This window comes from Lolium perenne, chromosome 7, assembly GCF_019359855.2.
Source record: "Lolium perenne isolate Kyuss_39 chromosome 7, Kyuss_2.0, whole genome shotgun sequence".
NCBI classification, from domain to species: domain Eukaryota; kingdom Viridiplantae; phylum Streptophyta; class Magnoliopsida; order Poales; family Poaceae; genus Lolium; species Lolium perenne.
Genome location: NC_067250.2, coordinates 316,925,860 through 316,944,253, shown reverse-complemented (window position 1 = coordinate 316,944,253; position 18,394 = coordinate 316,925,860). Strand labels below are relative to the sequence as shown.

The following is an 18,394-nucleotide window of genomic DNA, read 5'->3' as shown; positions in this document are numbered from 1 at the left end:
TACTTAGACCAAATCTTATGTTCCTTGCGTCACTGCAAAATCTTTGAACTCTCTGTCGATCTTTCTCCATTGCGTTCCATCTGCGGGGTGTCTCAACTCCCCGTCCGACTTACGGTCCTCTTTGTGCCATCGCAACAACTTGGCATGCTCTTTGTTCCTGAACAGACGTTTCAACCGTGGTATTATAGGAGCATACCACATCACCTTGGCGGGAACCCTCTTCTGGGTTTCGGCCCTCAACATCGTCACCGGGGTCATCGCCTCGATCTTATAACGCAATGCGGTGCATACTTGGGCATTCATTCAAATTCTCGTATTCACCGCGGTAGAGGATGCGATCGTTGATGCATGCATGTATCTTCGTAACCTCTAAACCTAGAGGGCAGACAACCTTCTTTGCTTCGTACGTAGTGGCGGGCAACTCGTTATTCTTTGGAAACATATTCTTCAACATTTTCAGCAAGTTTTCAAATGCCGAGTCAGCTACACCTGCCGTGCCTTCCATCTCAGCAAATCCGATTGTGCAGCCCAGCTTTTTCGTGACCATCATCGCATCCGGTACAGCGCCTTCTGTGATCCTCTAACATGCGATCCAAATTCTCCCTCTCTTTTTCAGTTTCGCAGCGTCTCCGTGCATCAGCAATGGTCCGACCAAGATCATCAACGGGATCATCACGTGCCTCTTCTTCACCTTCCCCTTCATCGTCCCCTTCACCTTCAAAGCATCCTCCATGAAAGTATCACCGAAATGAGCAAGATAGCTTTCATCGATGAAATCATCCCCTTCTTCATCTTCTTCCATTATAACCCCTCTTTCTCCATGCTTGGTCCAACAATTATAGCTTGGCATGAATCCGTGCCGAAGCAGGTGCATGTGAACATCTCTTGAGGAAGAGTAACCCTTCTGATTCTTACATTTAACACATGGACAGATAACAAAACCCTCCTGCTTGTTCGCATTAGCCACTACGAGGAAATCTTTCAAACCCGCACTGAACTCGCCGGAGAGTCGGTTACCGTACATCCATTGTCGATTCATCTGCATTATTATAATATAAAATATATAATTAACCATCATGCATTTGTTAAACTAACTAGCTACAAACAATATAAATTAAACAATGAACTAATGCACATTTTATCAACGACACATCAAAGGTTCAAGTTGCTAACCGCGATCGAGGAGGAAAAAATAAATGAGAAAGCTCAAGTGTGGCTCCAACACTTCATATCATGTTTGTTTCATGCTCTTGGGGCATTTCATCAAACACCTTATGTGCATAAGAGGAACCAAAATCAAACCTAACACCCACTTGTGAAGCTTGTGAAGAGAATGGCACCAAATGGCTAAGTGTTGGCTGCTGGATGGGTATATATAGGGGAGGGGCTTTAGTCCCGGTTGGCCTGGCCAACCGCGACTAAAGGCCTTCGGGCACCTTTAGTCGCGGTTGGCCTGGCCAACCGCGACTAAAGACCCCCCACGTGCACCGGCTGGCCACCGAGCGCCCTGGGCCCAGGCCTTTGGTCGCGGTTCTCCTCCCGAACCGCGACTAAAGGTACCATTTGTCGCGGATCCTGCAGCATCGCGACTTATGGGGCTCACCCGAAGCCTGTTTTTCCACCAGTGATGGGATATGAGGGGGACATTTTTACCTGGAGAAGAGGGTTGATCAGAGAAAGGTTGGATAGGGCGGTCTGTGATCCGAGGTGGTCGGCCATGTTTCCGCTAGCAGGTGTTGTTCATGAAGATTTTGGGAAGTCTGATCATCGTCCGATTTTAATTGATACTGAGAGAATGGCGGCATTCAAACACTGTACTCTAGAGCACCTCTGCGGTTTGAAGCCCGGTGGCTTTGCGAGAGCTCGATCGAGACAATTATCCAAACAGCCTGGGACCGAGCAAAATTATTACATGCAGGGAGTTCTTTTCGTGAGCAGACTAAGGAAGTACATGAGGCTCTGCATGAAAGGTCCCAGGAAGCGCCTGCGAAAGCTCCAAGTTGAACTGAACCTGGTTATGTCGAGTCCTTTATCTGATGATGCTTTATCTAAACAGAGGGAGCTCCAGATTCAAATAGAAAATTTATTATTTATTGGAACAAGAAGAAATTTACTGGGTTCAGAGAGGAAGGGCGAATTGGTTGCGCCACGGAGATCAAAATACTGCGTTTTTCCACCGTTTTGCGTCCGGACGGAGGAAAAGAAATTTTATCAAACAACTGACTAATGAATCTGGTAATGTTATTGATGATCAGGATCAAATGATGGATATAGCTTCTGGGTATTTTCAGCATTTGTTTACTTCAGAGGTGCAAGATCCGGATCAGGGGTCATAGACAAAGTTCTGCCTTGTGTTACTAATGAGATGAATGAGACTCTAACAGCCCCATACACTAGAGAGGAGGTTAAAAAGGCTATGTTTAATATAGGTGACCTTAAGGCTCCGGGTCCAGATGGGCTCCATGCTATCTTTTATAAGCGGTTTTGGCACATAATTGGAGAGGACCTGACTGATGAGGTTCTGTTGGCTGTAAACTCGAGAGTAGTTCCTGAAGGATGGAATCATACCACTATTGTGCTTATACCAAAAGTAGAGATCCCTGAGTCGATTACCCAATTTCGACCCATCGGTTTATGTAACGTGGTTTATAAGGTAATTGCCAAGCTGTTGGCAAATCGTTTGAAGCATCTTCTTAGAGGCGTCCGCGCAAGTGCTCGCAAGCAACCAGAATCCAGCGTGACAGCCCGACGGAAAATCGGCTAGTGTTTATTTTATCCGGAGTGGATAGGAACAAACTGGGCAACGCCGACGAATGGTTTGCTGAATTAGGCGTCTCTATATGGATTCCGGTGCAGTCGTTTTCGGGTTCATATAGAGAGGCGCCGACGGTTAAACACGCTTATTGACTGTAATTTAGATGATATGGGATATGAGGGGGACATTTTTACCTGGAGAAGAGGGTTGATCAGAGAAAGGTTGGATAGGGCGGTCTGTGATCCGAGGTGGTCGGCCATGTTTTCGCTAGCAGGTGTTGTTCATGAAGATTTTGGGAAGTCTGATCATCGTCCGATTTTAATTGATACTGAGAGAATGGCGGCATTCAAACACTGTACTCTAGAGCACCTCTGCGGTTTGAAGCCCGGTGGCTTTGCGAGAGCTCGATCGAGACAATTATCCAAACAGCCTGGGACCGAGCAAAATTATTACATGCAGGGAGTTCTTTTCGTGAGCAGACTAAGGAAGTACATGAGGCTCTGCATGAGTGGGACAGTACTGTTCTGAAAGGTCCTAGGAAGCGCCTGCGAAAGCTCCAAGTTGAACTGAACCTGGTTATGTCGGGTCCTTTATCTGATGATGCTTTATCTAAACAGAGGGAGCTCCAGATTCAAATAGAAAATTTATTATTTATTGGAACAAGAAGAAATTTACTGGGTTCAGAGAGGAAGGGCGAATTGGTTGCGCCACGGAGATCAAAATACTGCGTTTTTCCACCGTTTTGCGTCCGAACGGAGGAAAAGAAATTTTATCAAACAACTGACTAATGAATCTGGTAATGTTATTGATGATCAGGATCAAATGATGGATATAGCTTCTGGGTATTTTCAGCATTTGTTTACTTCAGAGGTGCAAGATCCGGATCAGGGGGTCATAGACAAAGTTCTGCCTTGTGTTACTAATGAGATGAATGAGACTCTAACAGCCCCATACACTAGAGAGGAGGTTAAAAAGGCTATGTTTAATATAGGTGACCTTAAGGCTCCGGGTCCAGATGGGCTCCATGCTATCTTTTATAAGCGGTTTTGGCACATAATTGGAGAGGATCTGACTGATGAGGTTCTGTTGGCTGTAAACTCGAGAGTAGTTCCCGAAGGATGGAATCATACCACTATTGTGCTTATACCAAAAGTAGAGATCCCTGAGTCGATTACCCAATTTCGACCCATCAGTTTATGTAACGTGGTTTATAAGGTAATTGCCAAGCTGTTGGCAAATCGTTTGAAGCATCTTCTTAGAGATATCATAACCCCGAACCAGAGTGCGTTTGTTCCGGGTCGTCTTATTACGGATAATATTCTCGTAGCTTATGAAAGTTACCATACTATTAAGAGTAAAAGGACAGGGAAGTATGGAATTTGTGCGGTGAAGTTGGATATGCATAAGGCCTACGACAGAGTGGAGTGGACTTTCCTCCAGAAGATCCTGGTGCGGCTGGGTTTTGATCGGTCATGGGTTGATCTTATTATGGCGTGCGTATCTTCTGTCAGGTATCAAGTTCGCCTAAATAATGAACTTTCTGATTATATTTACCCTACTAGGGGTCTCCGCCAGGGGGACCCCCTCTCACCATACTTATTTCTTCTTTGTGCGGAGGGCCTCTCGAGCTTACTGAAACATGAAGAAATGACTGGAAATCTTATTGGGGTAAAAGTGTGTAGAAGTGCCCCGGCGGTTTCTCACCTCCTCTTTGCAGATGATTCTTTGATACTTATGCGAGCTGATGCAAATAATGCTCTCACCCTCCGGAACGTGTTGAATGAGTACTGTGCGGCTTTGGGACAATTGGTGAGTGATGCGAAATCTACCATCTATTTTAGCCCTTGCTCGAATGTAGAAGTTAGAGAGGAGGTTTGCACTATTCTGAATATCATGACTGAAGCAATAACTGATAAATACCTTGGGCTGCCGCCACTGGTGGGCGTTGATAGATCGGAATGTTTTCAACATTTGATTGACAGGATTTGTAAAATTCTTGGTGGTTGGAAAGAGAAGAATATGTCCTTTGGAGGTAAAGAGGCGCTACTGAAAGCCGTCATTCAAGCTATTCCTGCGTATGCTATGTCTGTGTTCAAGCTACCCAAACAGATCATTAAAGGGATAATATCTGCAATGTCCCAATACTGGTGGGGAGATGATGATCAGAAGAAACATATGCATTGGTTTGCATGGTGGAAGATGTGTGTGCCTAAAAACAAGGTGGTATGGGATTTCGGGACTTGCACTGTTTTAACCTGTCAATGCTTGCTAAACAGGTCTGGAGACTGATTTCTGAACCGGACTCACTATGTGCTTCTGTGTTAAGGGCTAAAGAAAGGGAGCTCTTTTACATGGCAGAGTATATGGGCAGGTTTACAAACCTTCAAACGGGGACATATGTGGAGAGTTGGAAATGGCTCTGAAATTAATATTTGGACTGACCCATGGGTGCCTGGAAGTCCAAATCGAAAAATTACAACAAGAAGAGGTAATGTTGTTCTATTAAAGGTATCCGAACTAATTGATGTTGAGACATGACAGTGGGATGAGGAGATAATTAATGACATTTTCTGGCCGGTGGATGTCCAAAGAATCCTTAATATTCCCCTGGCTACTAGCATGATGCAGGATTTTGTCTCATGGCACTACACAAAAACTGGAGTGTTCTCTGTCAGATCATCATACTATCTTGAATGGGAGCACCAGCATGGTATCAAACTGAGGAGGACATCCAACTATGGTACTTCTTTGAACCTACCTGTTTTCGGTCGTGTCCATCGTCCGCCATGACGAAGGTAAGGGGAAACTCCTCTGCTCTACTGTAGTGTCAGATTCACGTCAGTAGAACTAGCTGGATTCTATAAGACCGTTTGTAATGCATAGATCTTGTTTGAGTAGACCGACCAGCTCCAGCTTGTGCATCACGCCGCCGCAGTCATCGTTTGCATACAAGCCTCGATCCTGATGGTACACAAGAGAGCAGTGCTTTTTCTCGTGTCAGTTACGTTACTATGTTACAACTAGATCAGGAGAGAATTGCTAACCTAAATTACATCTACAACTCCAACGATGTAGAGGCTATCCAATTGTTTCGGATGAGAAGAGCCTCTTTCTTTGCACTTGTGAAAACGTTTAAGGAGAGATGACTACTGGTTGATAGCATCCACACCTCCGTCGAAGAACAAGTCGCAATGTTTCTTCATGTCGTGGGTCATAATCAGAGGTTCAATTGGGAAGCTCGAGGTGAAATGATCAAGCCAGCATTCACACTATCTCTCGGTACTTCCAGCAAGTGTTGTACGCAAATGAGGAGCTCGAGGTGAAATGATCAAGCCAACATCAACGAACACACCACCCAAGATCAAGAACAGCTACAGGTGGTTCCCGTATTACAGTGTGAGTACAAAATCATGTTCATTGGCTCTTTCAGATGTGTGCTACTGTAAGAAACATGACTATGTGCTAATTTTTTTACACGGTTATATTGGGGCTATTGATGGTACTCATGTAACTGCAAAAGTACCGAGATCAAGGTTTGCTGCATTCCGCTCGAGGAAGCACTACACCAGCCATAAGGTGCTAGCAGCTATGGATTTTGTTATGAGATTCACCTACGTGCTTGCTGGTGTTGGAGATATGCCCGAGAGGCAATAATAAAGTAGTTATTGTTATATATTAGTGTTCATGATAAATGTTTACATCACATGCTATAATTGTATTAAGTGGAAACATTGAAACACGTGTGTTGTGTAAACAACCAGAGTCCCTAGTAAGCCTCTCGTTTAACTAGCTTATTGATTAATAGATGATCATAGTTTCCTGATCTTGAACATTGGATGTTACTAATAATAGGATCATGTTATTAGGAGAATGATGTGATGGACACACACCCATAGTAAGCATAGCATAAGATCAAGTCATTAATTTTGTTTTGCTATAAGCTTTCAATACATAGTAACCTAATCCTTCAATCATGAGATTGTGTAAATCACTTACACCAGATGGATGCTTTGATTACATCAAACGCCACTTCGTAAATGGATGGTTATAAAGATGATATTAAGTTTTCTGAAAGTATGAGTTGAAGCGCATGGATCAAGTGTGGGATTTATCCATCCTAATGACATATATATATACTCTGGGCCCTCTCGGTGGAATGTCATTCAATTAGCTTGCAAGCATGTGACTAGGTCACAAGGGATGATATACCATGGTACAAGTAAAGAGTACTTATCGGTAACAAGGTTGAACTAGGTATAGAGATACCGATGATCGAACCTCGGATAAGTAAAGTATCGCGCGACAAAGGGAATCAGTATCGTATGTTAATGGTTCATTGGATCACGAAGTCATCGTTGAATATGTGGGAACCATTATGGATCTCCAGGTCCCGCTATTGGTTATTGATCGGAGAGGAGTCTCGATCATGTCTGCATAGTTCATGAACCGTAGGGTGACACACTTAAGGTTCGATGTTGTATAGTATATATGGAATAAGAGTTGGAGACCGAATATTGTTCGGAGTCTCGGATGGTATCCAGGACATCACGAGGAGGTCCGGAATGGTCCGGAGGCAAGTTATGTTTCGGAATTGTTTTGGAAAAATTCTGCTGTTTTGTATTTCAGAAAAGTTGTTCTAGAAGTATTCTCGGAATTGGACAAAACAAAAACAGAAGTTCCTATTTTTCTGTCACACAATAGGAATCAAAAGGGGAGACGGAGAAAGGCCGGGAGTGGGCCAGACCACCCCTAGGCGGGGCCACCCTAGGCCGCGCCTAGGCATGGTCTGGGCCCACTAGGCGCGGACCCTAGATGGGTTTTTGGAAACCCTAACCCTATCCCCGACTATATATAGAGGGATGGGTTGGCCGGCCATTGCTACTCCGCACGAAACCCTAGCCGCCACCTCTCCTCCCTCCCGTTTCTTCCCGCTCCGGCTTAGGCGAAGCCCTGCACGAATTTCTCCTCCACCTCCAGCACCACTCCGTCGTGTTGTTGGGATTCTGAGGAGATCTACCACCTCCGTTGCCCGCTGGAACGGGGAGAGGAAGGACGTCATGGACACCGTACGTGTGACCGAGTACGGAAGTGCTGCCGGATTGCATCACCGTAACGATCGTCTTCATCAACCACGAGATGTGATCTCGTTAAGGCTTTGGATCTTCGAGGGTTAGTCTCTCTTCTTTCTCGTTGCTCTGGTCTAATAGATTAGATCTTGGCTTTTCCATAGATTGGATCTTGGTTTATTCGTCTTTGCGGTAGAATTTATTTGTTTTCTATTCAACGAACCCTACAACTGGGTGGGAGGCTTCAGCTCATGATGCGAGCATCCTGGTCGATAGCTTGTCAAGGCCTGATGGGTTGGAAATCCCCGAGAGTAAGTTCTACCTTGGAGATGCATGATATGCATGTCGACCTGGTATTCTACCTCCCTTCAAGAAAACAAGGTACCGCCTCAACGAGTTATCTCCCAGGCACCGACCTTAGAATGCGAAAGAGTTGTTCAATCTAAGACACTCAAGCCTTAGAGTCACCATTGATAGGGCATGTGTTGCAGTGAAGAACAGGTTCAAGGTCCTTGATCAGAAATCGTTCCACACTTTTGACACTCAAGTAAAGCTGGTCCTTGCTTGCTGCATTCTTCACAAATGGATCTTCGGTTGGGACGAGGATGAGTTCTTCCAAGAGGTTGTCACTTTTGATGAAGTAGAGACCGGCCATGGTGTGGACTCAGGCGACAATGATGCGTGGAAGGAGAAGAGGCAAGAGTGGGCAGACACAATGTGGGAAGCCACAACAATACCACCATCTTAGAAGAAGAAGTGAACAATAAGTGAAGAAGTGATGAAGAAGAAGAAAAATCCCTCTTTGATCCCATGTTTCTCGAACCCAATTTGATCTTGTATGTTGAACTATCTGATGTCTACGCACGCTTCTATTCCTGTAGACAGTGTTGGGCCTCCAAGAGCAGAGGTTTGTAGAACAGCAGCAAGTTTCCCTTAAGTGAATCACCCAAGGTTTATCGAACTCAGGGAGGTAGAGGTCAAAGATATCCCTCTCAAGCAACCCTGCAATTAAGATACAAGAAGTCTCTTGTGTCCCAACACACCTAATACACTTGTCAGATGTATAGGTGCACTAGTTCGGCGAAGAGATAGTGAAATACAAGTAATATGGATGATTGTAAGTAGTAATTGCAATCTGAAATAAAGATGGCAGCAAGCAAACATGCAGTAGAACAGTAAATAAACGGTGATTCGATGCTTAGAAATAAGGCCTAGGGATCCTACTTTCACTAGTGGACACTCTCAACAATGATCACATAATAAAACTACTCTACACTCTCTTGTTGGATAACAAACACCATTCATTGTGTAGGGCTATAAAAGCACACCTCAAGCCGGAGTAAACAAGCTCCACAACATCCGGAGTTCATATTTAAATAACCTCTAGAGTGCATAATAGACCGTTGCAATTTAGACCGAGTACTAACATAGCATACACACTGTCAACAATAGCTATGAAAGGGGGAATAGATCGCATCAATACTATCATAGTAATAGTTAACTTCATAATCTACAAGAGATTACAATCATAACCCACACCAAGTACTACATGATGTACACACTGTCAACATTACATCATGGAGGAGGAATAGAATACTTTAATAACATCACTAGAGTAGCACATAGATTAATAGTGATACAAAGCTCATGATCACATAAAGATCACATGGGAGAGAGAGATGAACCACATAGCTACCGGTAGAGCCCTCAGCCTCGGGGGAGAACTACTCCATCCTCATCATGGGAGACAGCAACGGCGATGAAGATGGCGGTGGTGTCGATGGAGGTGACTCCGGGGGCAATTCCCCGTCCCGGCAGGTGCGGAACAGTAGACTCGTCCCCGAAACGGAGTTTCGCGATGGCGGCGGCGTCCCTGGAGTCTTTCTGGAGTTTCATCAATTGGTATCGCGTTTTTAGGTCGCGAGGGGTTTTATAGGCGAAGAGGCGGAGTCGGAAGGGCCACGGGGCCCCTCCCCATAGGCTGGCGCAGCCAGGGGGCCACCCGCGCCGCCATATGGTGTGGGCCCCTGCTGCCTGCCTCCGACTCTCCTTCGGTGTTCTGGAACCTTCTGGGGAAAATAAGATATTTGGCCTTTGTTTCGTCGAATTCCGAGAATATTGCCCGAACAGCCTTTCTGGAACCAAAAATAGCAGAAAACAGGAACTGGCACTTCGGCATCTTGTTAATAGGTTAGTTCCGGAAAATGCATGAAATAATTTTAAAGTATGAGCAAAACATGTAGGTATTGTCATAAAACTATCATGGAACATCAGAAATTATAGATACGTTGGAGACGTATCAAGCATCCCCAAGCTTAGTTCCTACTCGCCCTCGAGTAGGTAAACGATAAAAAGAATAATTTCTATAGTGACATGCTACTTACATAATCTTGATCATACTATTGTAAAGCATATGAGATGAATGAAGTGACTCAAGGCAACGATCTATATTTGCTAACAAATAGATAACATATAGCAAAACTTTTCATGAATAGTACTTTCAAGACAAGCATCAAAAAGTCTTGCAGAAGAGTTAACTCATAAAGCAATAAATTCTTAATAAGAGGTTTTGAAGCAACACAAAGGAAGATTTAAGTTTCAGCAATGGCCTTCAACTTTCAACATGTATATCTCATGGATAATTGTCAACACAAAGTAATATGATGAGTGCAAATAAGCAAGTATGTAAGAATCAATGCACAGTTGACACAAGTGTTTGCTTCTAAGATGGAAGGAAGTAGGTAAACTGACTCAACATAAAGTAAAAGAAAGACCCTTCGCAGAGGGAAGCAGGGATTAAATCACGTGCTAGAGCTTTTCAAGTTTTGAAATCATATAGAGAGCATAAAAGTAAAATTTTGAGAGGTGTTTGTTGTTGTCAACGAATGGTAGTGGCACTCTAACTCCCTCATCAAACAGACTTTCAAAGAGCGGCTCCCATGAAGGACGTTATCTCTACCAGCAAGGTAGATCATCCCTCTTCTCTTTTGTTTACACATGTACTTTAGTTTTTTATTTATTCATGGATGACACTCCTCCCAACCTTTTGCTTTCTCAAGCCATGGCTAACCGAATCCTCGGGTGCCTTCCAACATTCACATACCATGAAGGAGTGTCTATTTGCAAAATTAAGTTGCTTACTGATGAATCAGGGCAAATCATGTGAAGAGAATTATTAATGAAAGTTAATTAATTGGGGCTGGGAACCCCGCTGCCAGCTCTTTTTGCAAAATTATTGGATAAGCGGATGAAGCCACTAGTCCATTAGTGAAAGTTCTGCCCAACAAGATTGAAAGATAAAACACCACATACTTCCTCATGAGCTATAAAACATTGACACAAATAAGAGATGATAACTTTTGAATTGTTTAAAGGTAGCACATGAAGTATTTACTTGGAATGGCAGAAAAATACCACATAGTAGGTAGTTATGGTGGACACAAATGGTATAGGTTTTGGCTCAAGGTTTTGGATGCACGAGAAGCATTCGCTCTCAGTACAAGGCTTTGGCTAGCAAGGTTGTTTGAAGCAAACACACAAGTATGAACCGGTACAGCAAAACTTACATAAGAACATATTGCAAGCATTATAAGACTCTACACTGTCTTCCTTGTTGTTCAGACACTTTTACCAGAAAATATCTAGACCTTAGAGAGACCAATCATGCAAACCAATTTCAACAAGCTCTACGGTAGTTCTCCACTAATAGGTTTAAACTACATGGTGCATGAGCTTAATCATGATCTGCTTGAGAGCTCAAAACAATTGCCAAGTATCAAATTATTCAAGACAATATGAAGCATTTTCTGTTTCCAACCAAATAACAATAAATGCAGCAGCTTTTAACTTTTGCCATGAATATTAAAAGTAAAACTAAGAACAAAAGTGTTCAAATGAAAAAGTGGAGCGTGTCTCTCTCCCACATAAGCATGAATTTATTCAGAGAATGAAAATAACAAAACGAAAATAAAAGCACACAGACGCTCCAAGTAAAGCACACAAGATGTGACGGAATAAAAAATAGGGATTTCTATTTTCGTGCCCTCGGGTCCTTAGTTGTACTCAGTTTTCCCCAGCTCCTTAGTTTTTCCTCAGTTTTCCCCAAGCCCTTGTCTGAACCCGCAGAAGGAGCTCGGACGGAAGGAATCCGTTAAGTTGACCGTTCCGTGCTGACGAGTGGGGTCGTGTCGTTTGTGGGGTCGCGTCGTGTGGGACCGCGTCGTGTGGGGCTGGTAGGAAGGGACCGCGTGGGACAGGACGAGACCATGTTTGTGGGGCCGTAGCGTGTGGAGCCGTGTGGGTCCGGGACGGGAGCACGAGTGGTTTCTGTCTCTTTCGCCCAGATTAGCAGTTTTCAATGTACCTTTTTCCTCTCTCTCGCTCGATCTCATTCATATTTGATAGCCCAAATTGGTAGCAAATCTAGAGCAGCTTGTCCTTCTGTTTTTTAACGCCATTCATTTCTTTATGCCTTCGTTTTTACCCAATCAGGTAGGAAATCTAGGGCACAAATCCAGAGAGAAAATATAGGATAAGTCGCATACAAGCAACCAACATAGCATAGATATATTCAGGACAGATCCAAAAGTAGTACCGATAGATCCAACATAAGCTACATTTTACATGAATTTAAGCTGCTCTACGAGATAGAGCAATCACATACGAGAGTGCGGTAGGCACGTTCAACGCCTCGAGGTAGCGCGTGTGACTCGCTTGGAGGTTGCGCAGGTGAATCCCAAGTGCTTTGTGTTTGGCCATGTACGCATGCACGTTCACGGTCCTTCCAACTCTAGCGCCACATCTGCCAATGGATTCAGCATGGTTCACCAGGGAGTTGAAGTCGGTGGCGCGGAGCTTCTGTTGCGTAAGGGGCACTTGTAAATGCCTCGAGCAAAGGGGCCATCGTAATGGCCGGACTGCGCAGCCTCCCGAGGACGTGACGAGTCTTGGTGTGGAAGGACTCGTCGTCGGCATTTGTCGTCGTCATTGCTCTGCACCTGTCACGTAGCACCAAAGACCGTGCAAAAAACGGAGTCAATTGCAACGATGATGGAACAGAGAGTGAACAAAAAATCATGCATGATAATATGGGCTCGAAAAAAGAGGTAGCCTCGGTTACATTGGACACACTTATATCCAGGATTTGAGTCAGCAAACCAAAGATCATGCACAACAAATTTGTACACACCAATTATTTACTGACCAAACCCTGAATCAATTTATGCCCAAATATTCATCATCATCGGCACAAATCTTAAACAAAAGCAAATCACAAACGCTAATAACGCAAGATCTAACACAAAAGGATCGAACTAGGAACAGACGAACAAGAATAACGCAAGATCTAACACAAAAGGATTGAACTAGGAACAGACGAACCGTAATAACGCTAGATCTAACACAAAATGATTGAAATGAGATAAGAACAAGGGAACAAAGGGTTACCTCCGGCTCGTTGTCGACGATGCTGGTGTCGTAGGGGTTCTCCGGCGCGTCGTATTGCAATCGTTCGTACGGGTCCCAAGCGACGGGGATCGGACGGTGGCGGCGGCCGATGCGCCGGCTGCTACGTTGGAAGCAGCGACAGGGGCACAGGACGGGGCGGCGGCCGATCCGCCGGCTGCTACGTTGGAAGCGAGGACGGGGGCCTGGACGGGGCGGCGGCCGATCCGCCGGCTGCTACGTTGGAAGCAGCGACGGGGGCACTGGACGGGGCGGCGGCCGATGCGCCGGCTGCTACGTTGGAAGCAGCGACGGGGGCCTGGACGGGGCGGCGGCGATGTGCCGACAATGGGCATCTCATTCTTCTCCATCGCCGACGGTTTTCTTCGGGGTTTTTCTTCGGTTGTGGAGAAGATGATGGGACAGAGAGGCGGTTGCGTGAGCTGCTGAGAACGTGCGTCGAGGGAGAGAAAGAGGGGCTCTATAAAGATGAAGGTGGCGTGTACCGCAATACGCGTCCGCTATGCACGGCTACAGCGTGCACCGCTACACGAGTCTAACCCTGGGACGTTTGGTGTACTCAGTTATAACCTCAGGCCTTATACGTAAATTTTATCTCGTACTCGCTTTCCCTTCGAGGACTTAGACCGGCAAGTGCAATATACTCAGTTTTACCCTCAAGTAGCTGGTCAACAGAGAGTCAACAAATGAGATTAACATAGCTAATTGAGTCATTTCATGCGCAAAAAAATCCAAAAAAATAAAAACATAGTGGCAACTACTCATGGAGTCTTCCTACGCAACCTGCCACCTAGAAAACCTTAACAAACATATATAAATCAAGTTTTACCACAAATTGCCACTTCTCAGAATCACTAGTGTAGCTATGAAGATGATTGGTTTCCCACCCAAACCCCTTTGCAAAACATCTTTCCCAAAACATAGTTTGTCTAAATGATGCCATAATTGTCACACTCATGTATATTTGAATTGCAAATAATTTGATGTAGCCCAATATGAATTATATTGTACAAAACACACATTTTTCATTTTGTAATTCTTTTGTTTGAATCCCTTAGTCTATTTACTATTTATGTGCCCTTGGATTCTTAGTACTACTCAGTTTTGCCCTCAAATCGTCACAAATGCTCGAGAAGCCCAAACTTATCCTGATTGGTTGAGCCGTTGTCACACGGATCGACTCCACGAACCGTTGATCCACTGATCTAACGGGCAGTATACCCCTATCCGTCTCTTCGTGGCAACCTCTCTCTCTCTCTCTCTCTCTCTCTCTCTCTCTCTCTCTCTTCGTGGCCACCCCTCTCTCTCTGTCGGTGGAGAATGCCCACCCCTCTATTTATGTGCAATAACGAGTTTGCCACTTAATATAGTTTGGGATATAGTATTGGTATAAACATGAGGCATACATATTTGCGGATTTCGGTGATTGCATTATTTGTCACCCCTCTAACAATTATCAACTATCTTTAGCTGTCCTTTTCTTTTAGGGAATATAGTTTGGGATATAGTATTGGTATTTTGAAACGGCCTAAAAGTGGTATAATTTTGTTATAAACATGAGGCATACATATTTGCGGATTTCGGTGATTGCTATCAACTATCTTTAGCTGTCCTTTTCTTTTAGGGAATATAGTTTGGGATATAGTATTGGTATTTTGAAACGGCCTAAAAGTGGTATAATTTTGTTATAAACATGAGGCATACATATTTGCGGATTTCGGTGATTGCTATCAACTATCTTTAGCTGTCCTTTTCTTTTAGGGAATATAGTTTGGGATATAGTATTGGTATTTTGAAACGGCCTAAAAGTGGTATAATTTTGTTATAAACATGAGGCATACATATTTGCGGATTTCGGTGATTGCATTATTTGTCACCCCTCTAACAATTATCAACTATCTTTAGCTGTCCTTTTCTTTTAGGGAATATAGTTTGGGATATTGTATTGGTATTTTGAAGGGACCCTATTTTGAAAGGGATCCCATTTTGAAACGGCCTAAAAGTGGTATAATTTTGTTATAAACATGAGGCATACATATTTGCGGATTTCGGTGATTGCATTATTTGTCACCCCTCTAACAATTATCAACTATCTTTAGCTGTCCTTTTCTTTTAGGGAATATAGTTTGGGATATGGTATTGGTATTTTGAAACGGCCTAAAAGTGGTATAATTTTGGTATAAACACGAGGCATACATATTTATGGATTTCGGTGATTGCATTATTTGTCACCCCTCTAACAATTATCAACTATCTTTAGCTTTCCTTTTCTTTTAGGGAATATAGTTGGTAATTTCGGTGAATGCACACACTAACTTTGAAAACAACTACAAGTACATGTAACTGAATAATGGATTTGTAAGGTATCCCTTGTAACAACTTCTAGCGCCTGGTGAGCAATGATAAGAATCCGATCGTAATTATACAACAAAAAAAACCAGCCATCAGGTTAGCTTGCTTCTTCAACTCGATCACCGCCTTAATCGCTTGTTCATTTTCTTCGCTTCTCCCTTCACTTCCACCCGATTCTGCATTGGGAGCATTAGGCATAATCGGAACGGCTCCTCTCTCCGCCGCATTCTCTACAAAGAAGTCCCCCTCCCAAATTGCGCCCCCAATAGCGCCAATTGATTCCTCGCAATCAAGCCTTCTGAACATACACATCGATCCACTCGAAATGCCTGCATTTCTTCAAGATCTGAAAACAACAACGTGAACCCTAAATCCCAAATTCGAGGGAATAACAAGAAAATCGAGAGAAAACAGAGAAATTGGAGCGAGATCTAACCTTATCCCCCTCTCTATATGGCAAGCTCTCGCATGCAACGAACTCACGTCCACGGTTGTCGTTCTCGTCCGTCTTACAGATCGACCGCTTCAGAGGCTCCTGGCGTGGGCAGTCAGGGCATCTTGTCAAAGGCACGGGTCCATACTGCGGCCATGAAGAACGGGAGGTCGAAGAGAAACTAGACATCACCCGCCTGCCGGAGAAGGGCTGCCGCTGGCGGAGAAGAAGAACAATGGGGCGCGGGGAAAGAAAGGGGAAGCAATGGCACGGGCACGGGCGCGGGGCTGGCTCGGGCTCCCATTTTGCAACGGTCACCTGGGTAAGCTGTGGGTCCGGCGCACTTAATGTGGACAAGTTGTGGGTCCCACGATGATCTGGATAAGTGAAAACGTGTCCACTGCGGGGCACCAACAGCGGCCCCACTTGCCAGCACCAACCAACGTCAACTAACGGGATTCCTTCCGTCCGAGCTCCTTCTGCAGGTTTCAGACAAGGTTTTGGGGAAAACTGAGGAAAAACTAAGGGGCTGGGGAAAACTGAGCACAACTAAGGAGCCAGGGGCACGAAAATAGAAATCCCTAAAAAATATAGTTTCACTAGAGGTGACCTGATAAGTTATTGATGAAGAAGGGGATGCCTTGGGCATCCCCAAGCTTAGATGCTTGAGTCTTCTTGAAATATGCATGGATGAACCACGGGGGCATCCCCAAGCTTAGAGTTTTCACTCTTCTTGATCATATTGTATCATCCTCCTCTCTTGATCCTTGAAAACTTCTTCCACACCAAACTCAAAACAATCTCATTATAGGGTTAGTGCATAATCAAAAATTCACATGTTTAGAGGTGACATAATCATTCCTAATACTTCTGGACATTCCACAAAGCTACTGAAAGTTAATGGAACAAAGAAATCCATCAAACATAGCAAAACAGGCAATGCGAAATAAAAGGCAGAATCTGTCAAAACAGAACAGCCCGTAAAGACTAATTTTTCTGGGGCACTTAACTTGCTCAGATGAAAACGCTCAAATTGAACGAAAGTTGCGTACATATCTGAGGATCACGCACGTAAATTGGCAGATTTTTCTGAGTTACCTACAGAGGGGGCTGCTCAATTTAGTGACAGCAAGAAATCTGTTTCTGTGCAGTAATCCAAATCTAGTATCAACCTTACTATCAAAGACTTTACTTGGCTTGGTCCTTACATCATCACCATGGCTCAATCAACAGAGTACTGAAAAACTCGAGTCACCATGGCTTGGTCCTTACATCGTCACGGACATCATCGAAGGAGGAGCATACAAAATCAAGGATAAGAAGTCAGGGGTTCCCGAGAAAAACCCCTGAAACGTGGCACAGCTAAGGCGTTTTTACGCTTAGTTTCGAAATATAGTCCTCCTTGTAAAAATACAATGTACTGAAACGCCTGCGAGTTTTCAGACGCACTCTTTTCCTTTTTTCGGGGCACCGAGTAGGGCCGGAAAAGATTTTTAATGAGGTGGGCTCGCGGTGCTGCAATATAATAAAGATAGTCGAGATATATATTTCTTCGACAGGCCCGGGGGCTTGTGCTTAAGACTTGCAATATATATTTCCGAAAATATTTCGCCTTGGTGCGAAAACACCTCGCAAAATAAACAAAGATACAAGATAGCGATCAACAACAAGGCACGGGGGCTTGTACCCGCAAATATAGCATATCCAATATAACTTAGTGGCCTTGGTTTAAAACCTCGCACATACAATAAAGAAATTCGCTACCGAGACACTCGGGGGCTTGATAAGGAAAAATAAAAATATTTATTGGCTTTACAATATAGAACACGTTTACAACATACAAGAGACAATTCATGAGAAAACTCAATGAGTTCAGAGAAAAAGAAAAATCAACTACGGCCCAGTATATTATCTATGGTCATTCGATTTACAGTACGAGTACTGTGTTCAGCATAGCTGCCCTTCACGAAGAACTCAGAGTCCATCCGAAGAAGTCCATCCATCATATCTTCTGCTACAGGGGTCACATGATCATCAATTTTGCTAACATCCCTTTTCTTTTTCGCCATCTTGGCCAAGCACTTGGTAACAATTTGACTCATGTCAAACTTGGGATGGCAGATTTTGATCATCATCATAGCAAATCTGGCACCAGCAGAAAGTTGTGCCCGAACAAATCCATGGATTTGAGGAGCATCCCGAAATTTCTCCATCAAACCAAGAAGAGTATCGGGTGCTTCGTTCCGAGGAAACATCGTTTTGTAAACCAAAGACAATGTTTTAGTGCAGAAATCCAGGAAGTCGCGAACCTGACAGGCGCGGTCT

At 44.1% G+C, this 18,394-nt stretch overlaps 1 long non-coding RNA gene across 1 annotated transcript; it reads right to left on the bottom strand.

The window, feature by feature from the left end:
• Positions 1 to 821: 821 nt before the first annotated feature.
• On the bottom strand, positions 822 to 1,620 carry LOC139833598 (uncharacterized). The gene is made up of 2 exons (XR_011749339.1): positions 1,174 to 1,620; positions 822 to 1,039 (listed from the first exon to the last, which is right to left on the bottom strand). It is a non-coding gene; the product is annotated as an uncharacterized lncRNA (long non-coding RNA).
• Positions 1,621 to 18,394: the final 16,774 nt, after the last annotated feature.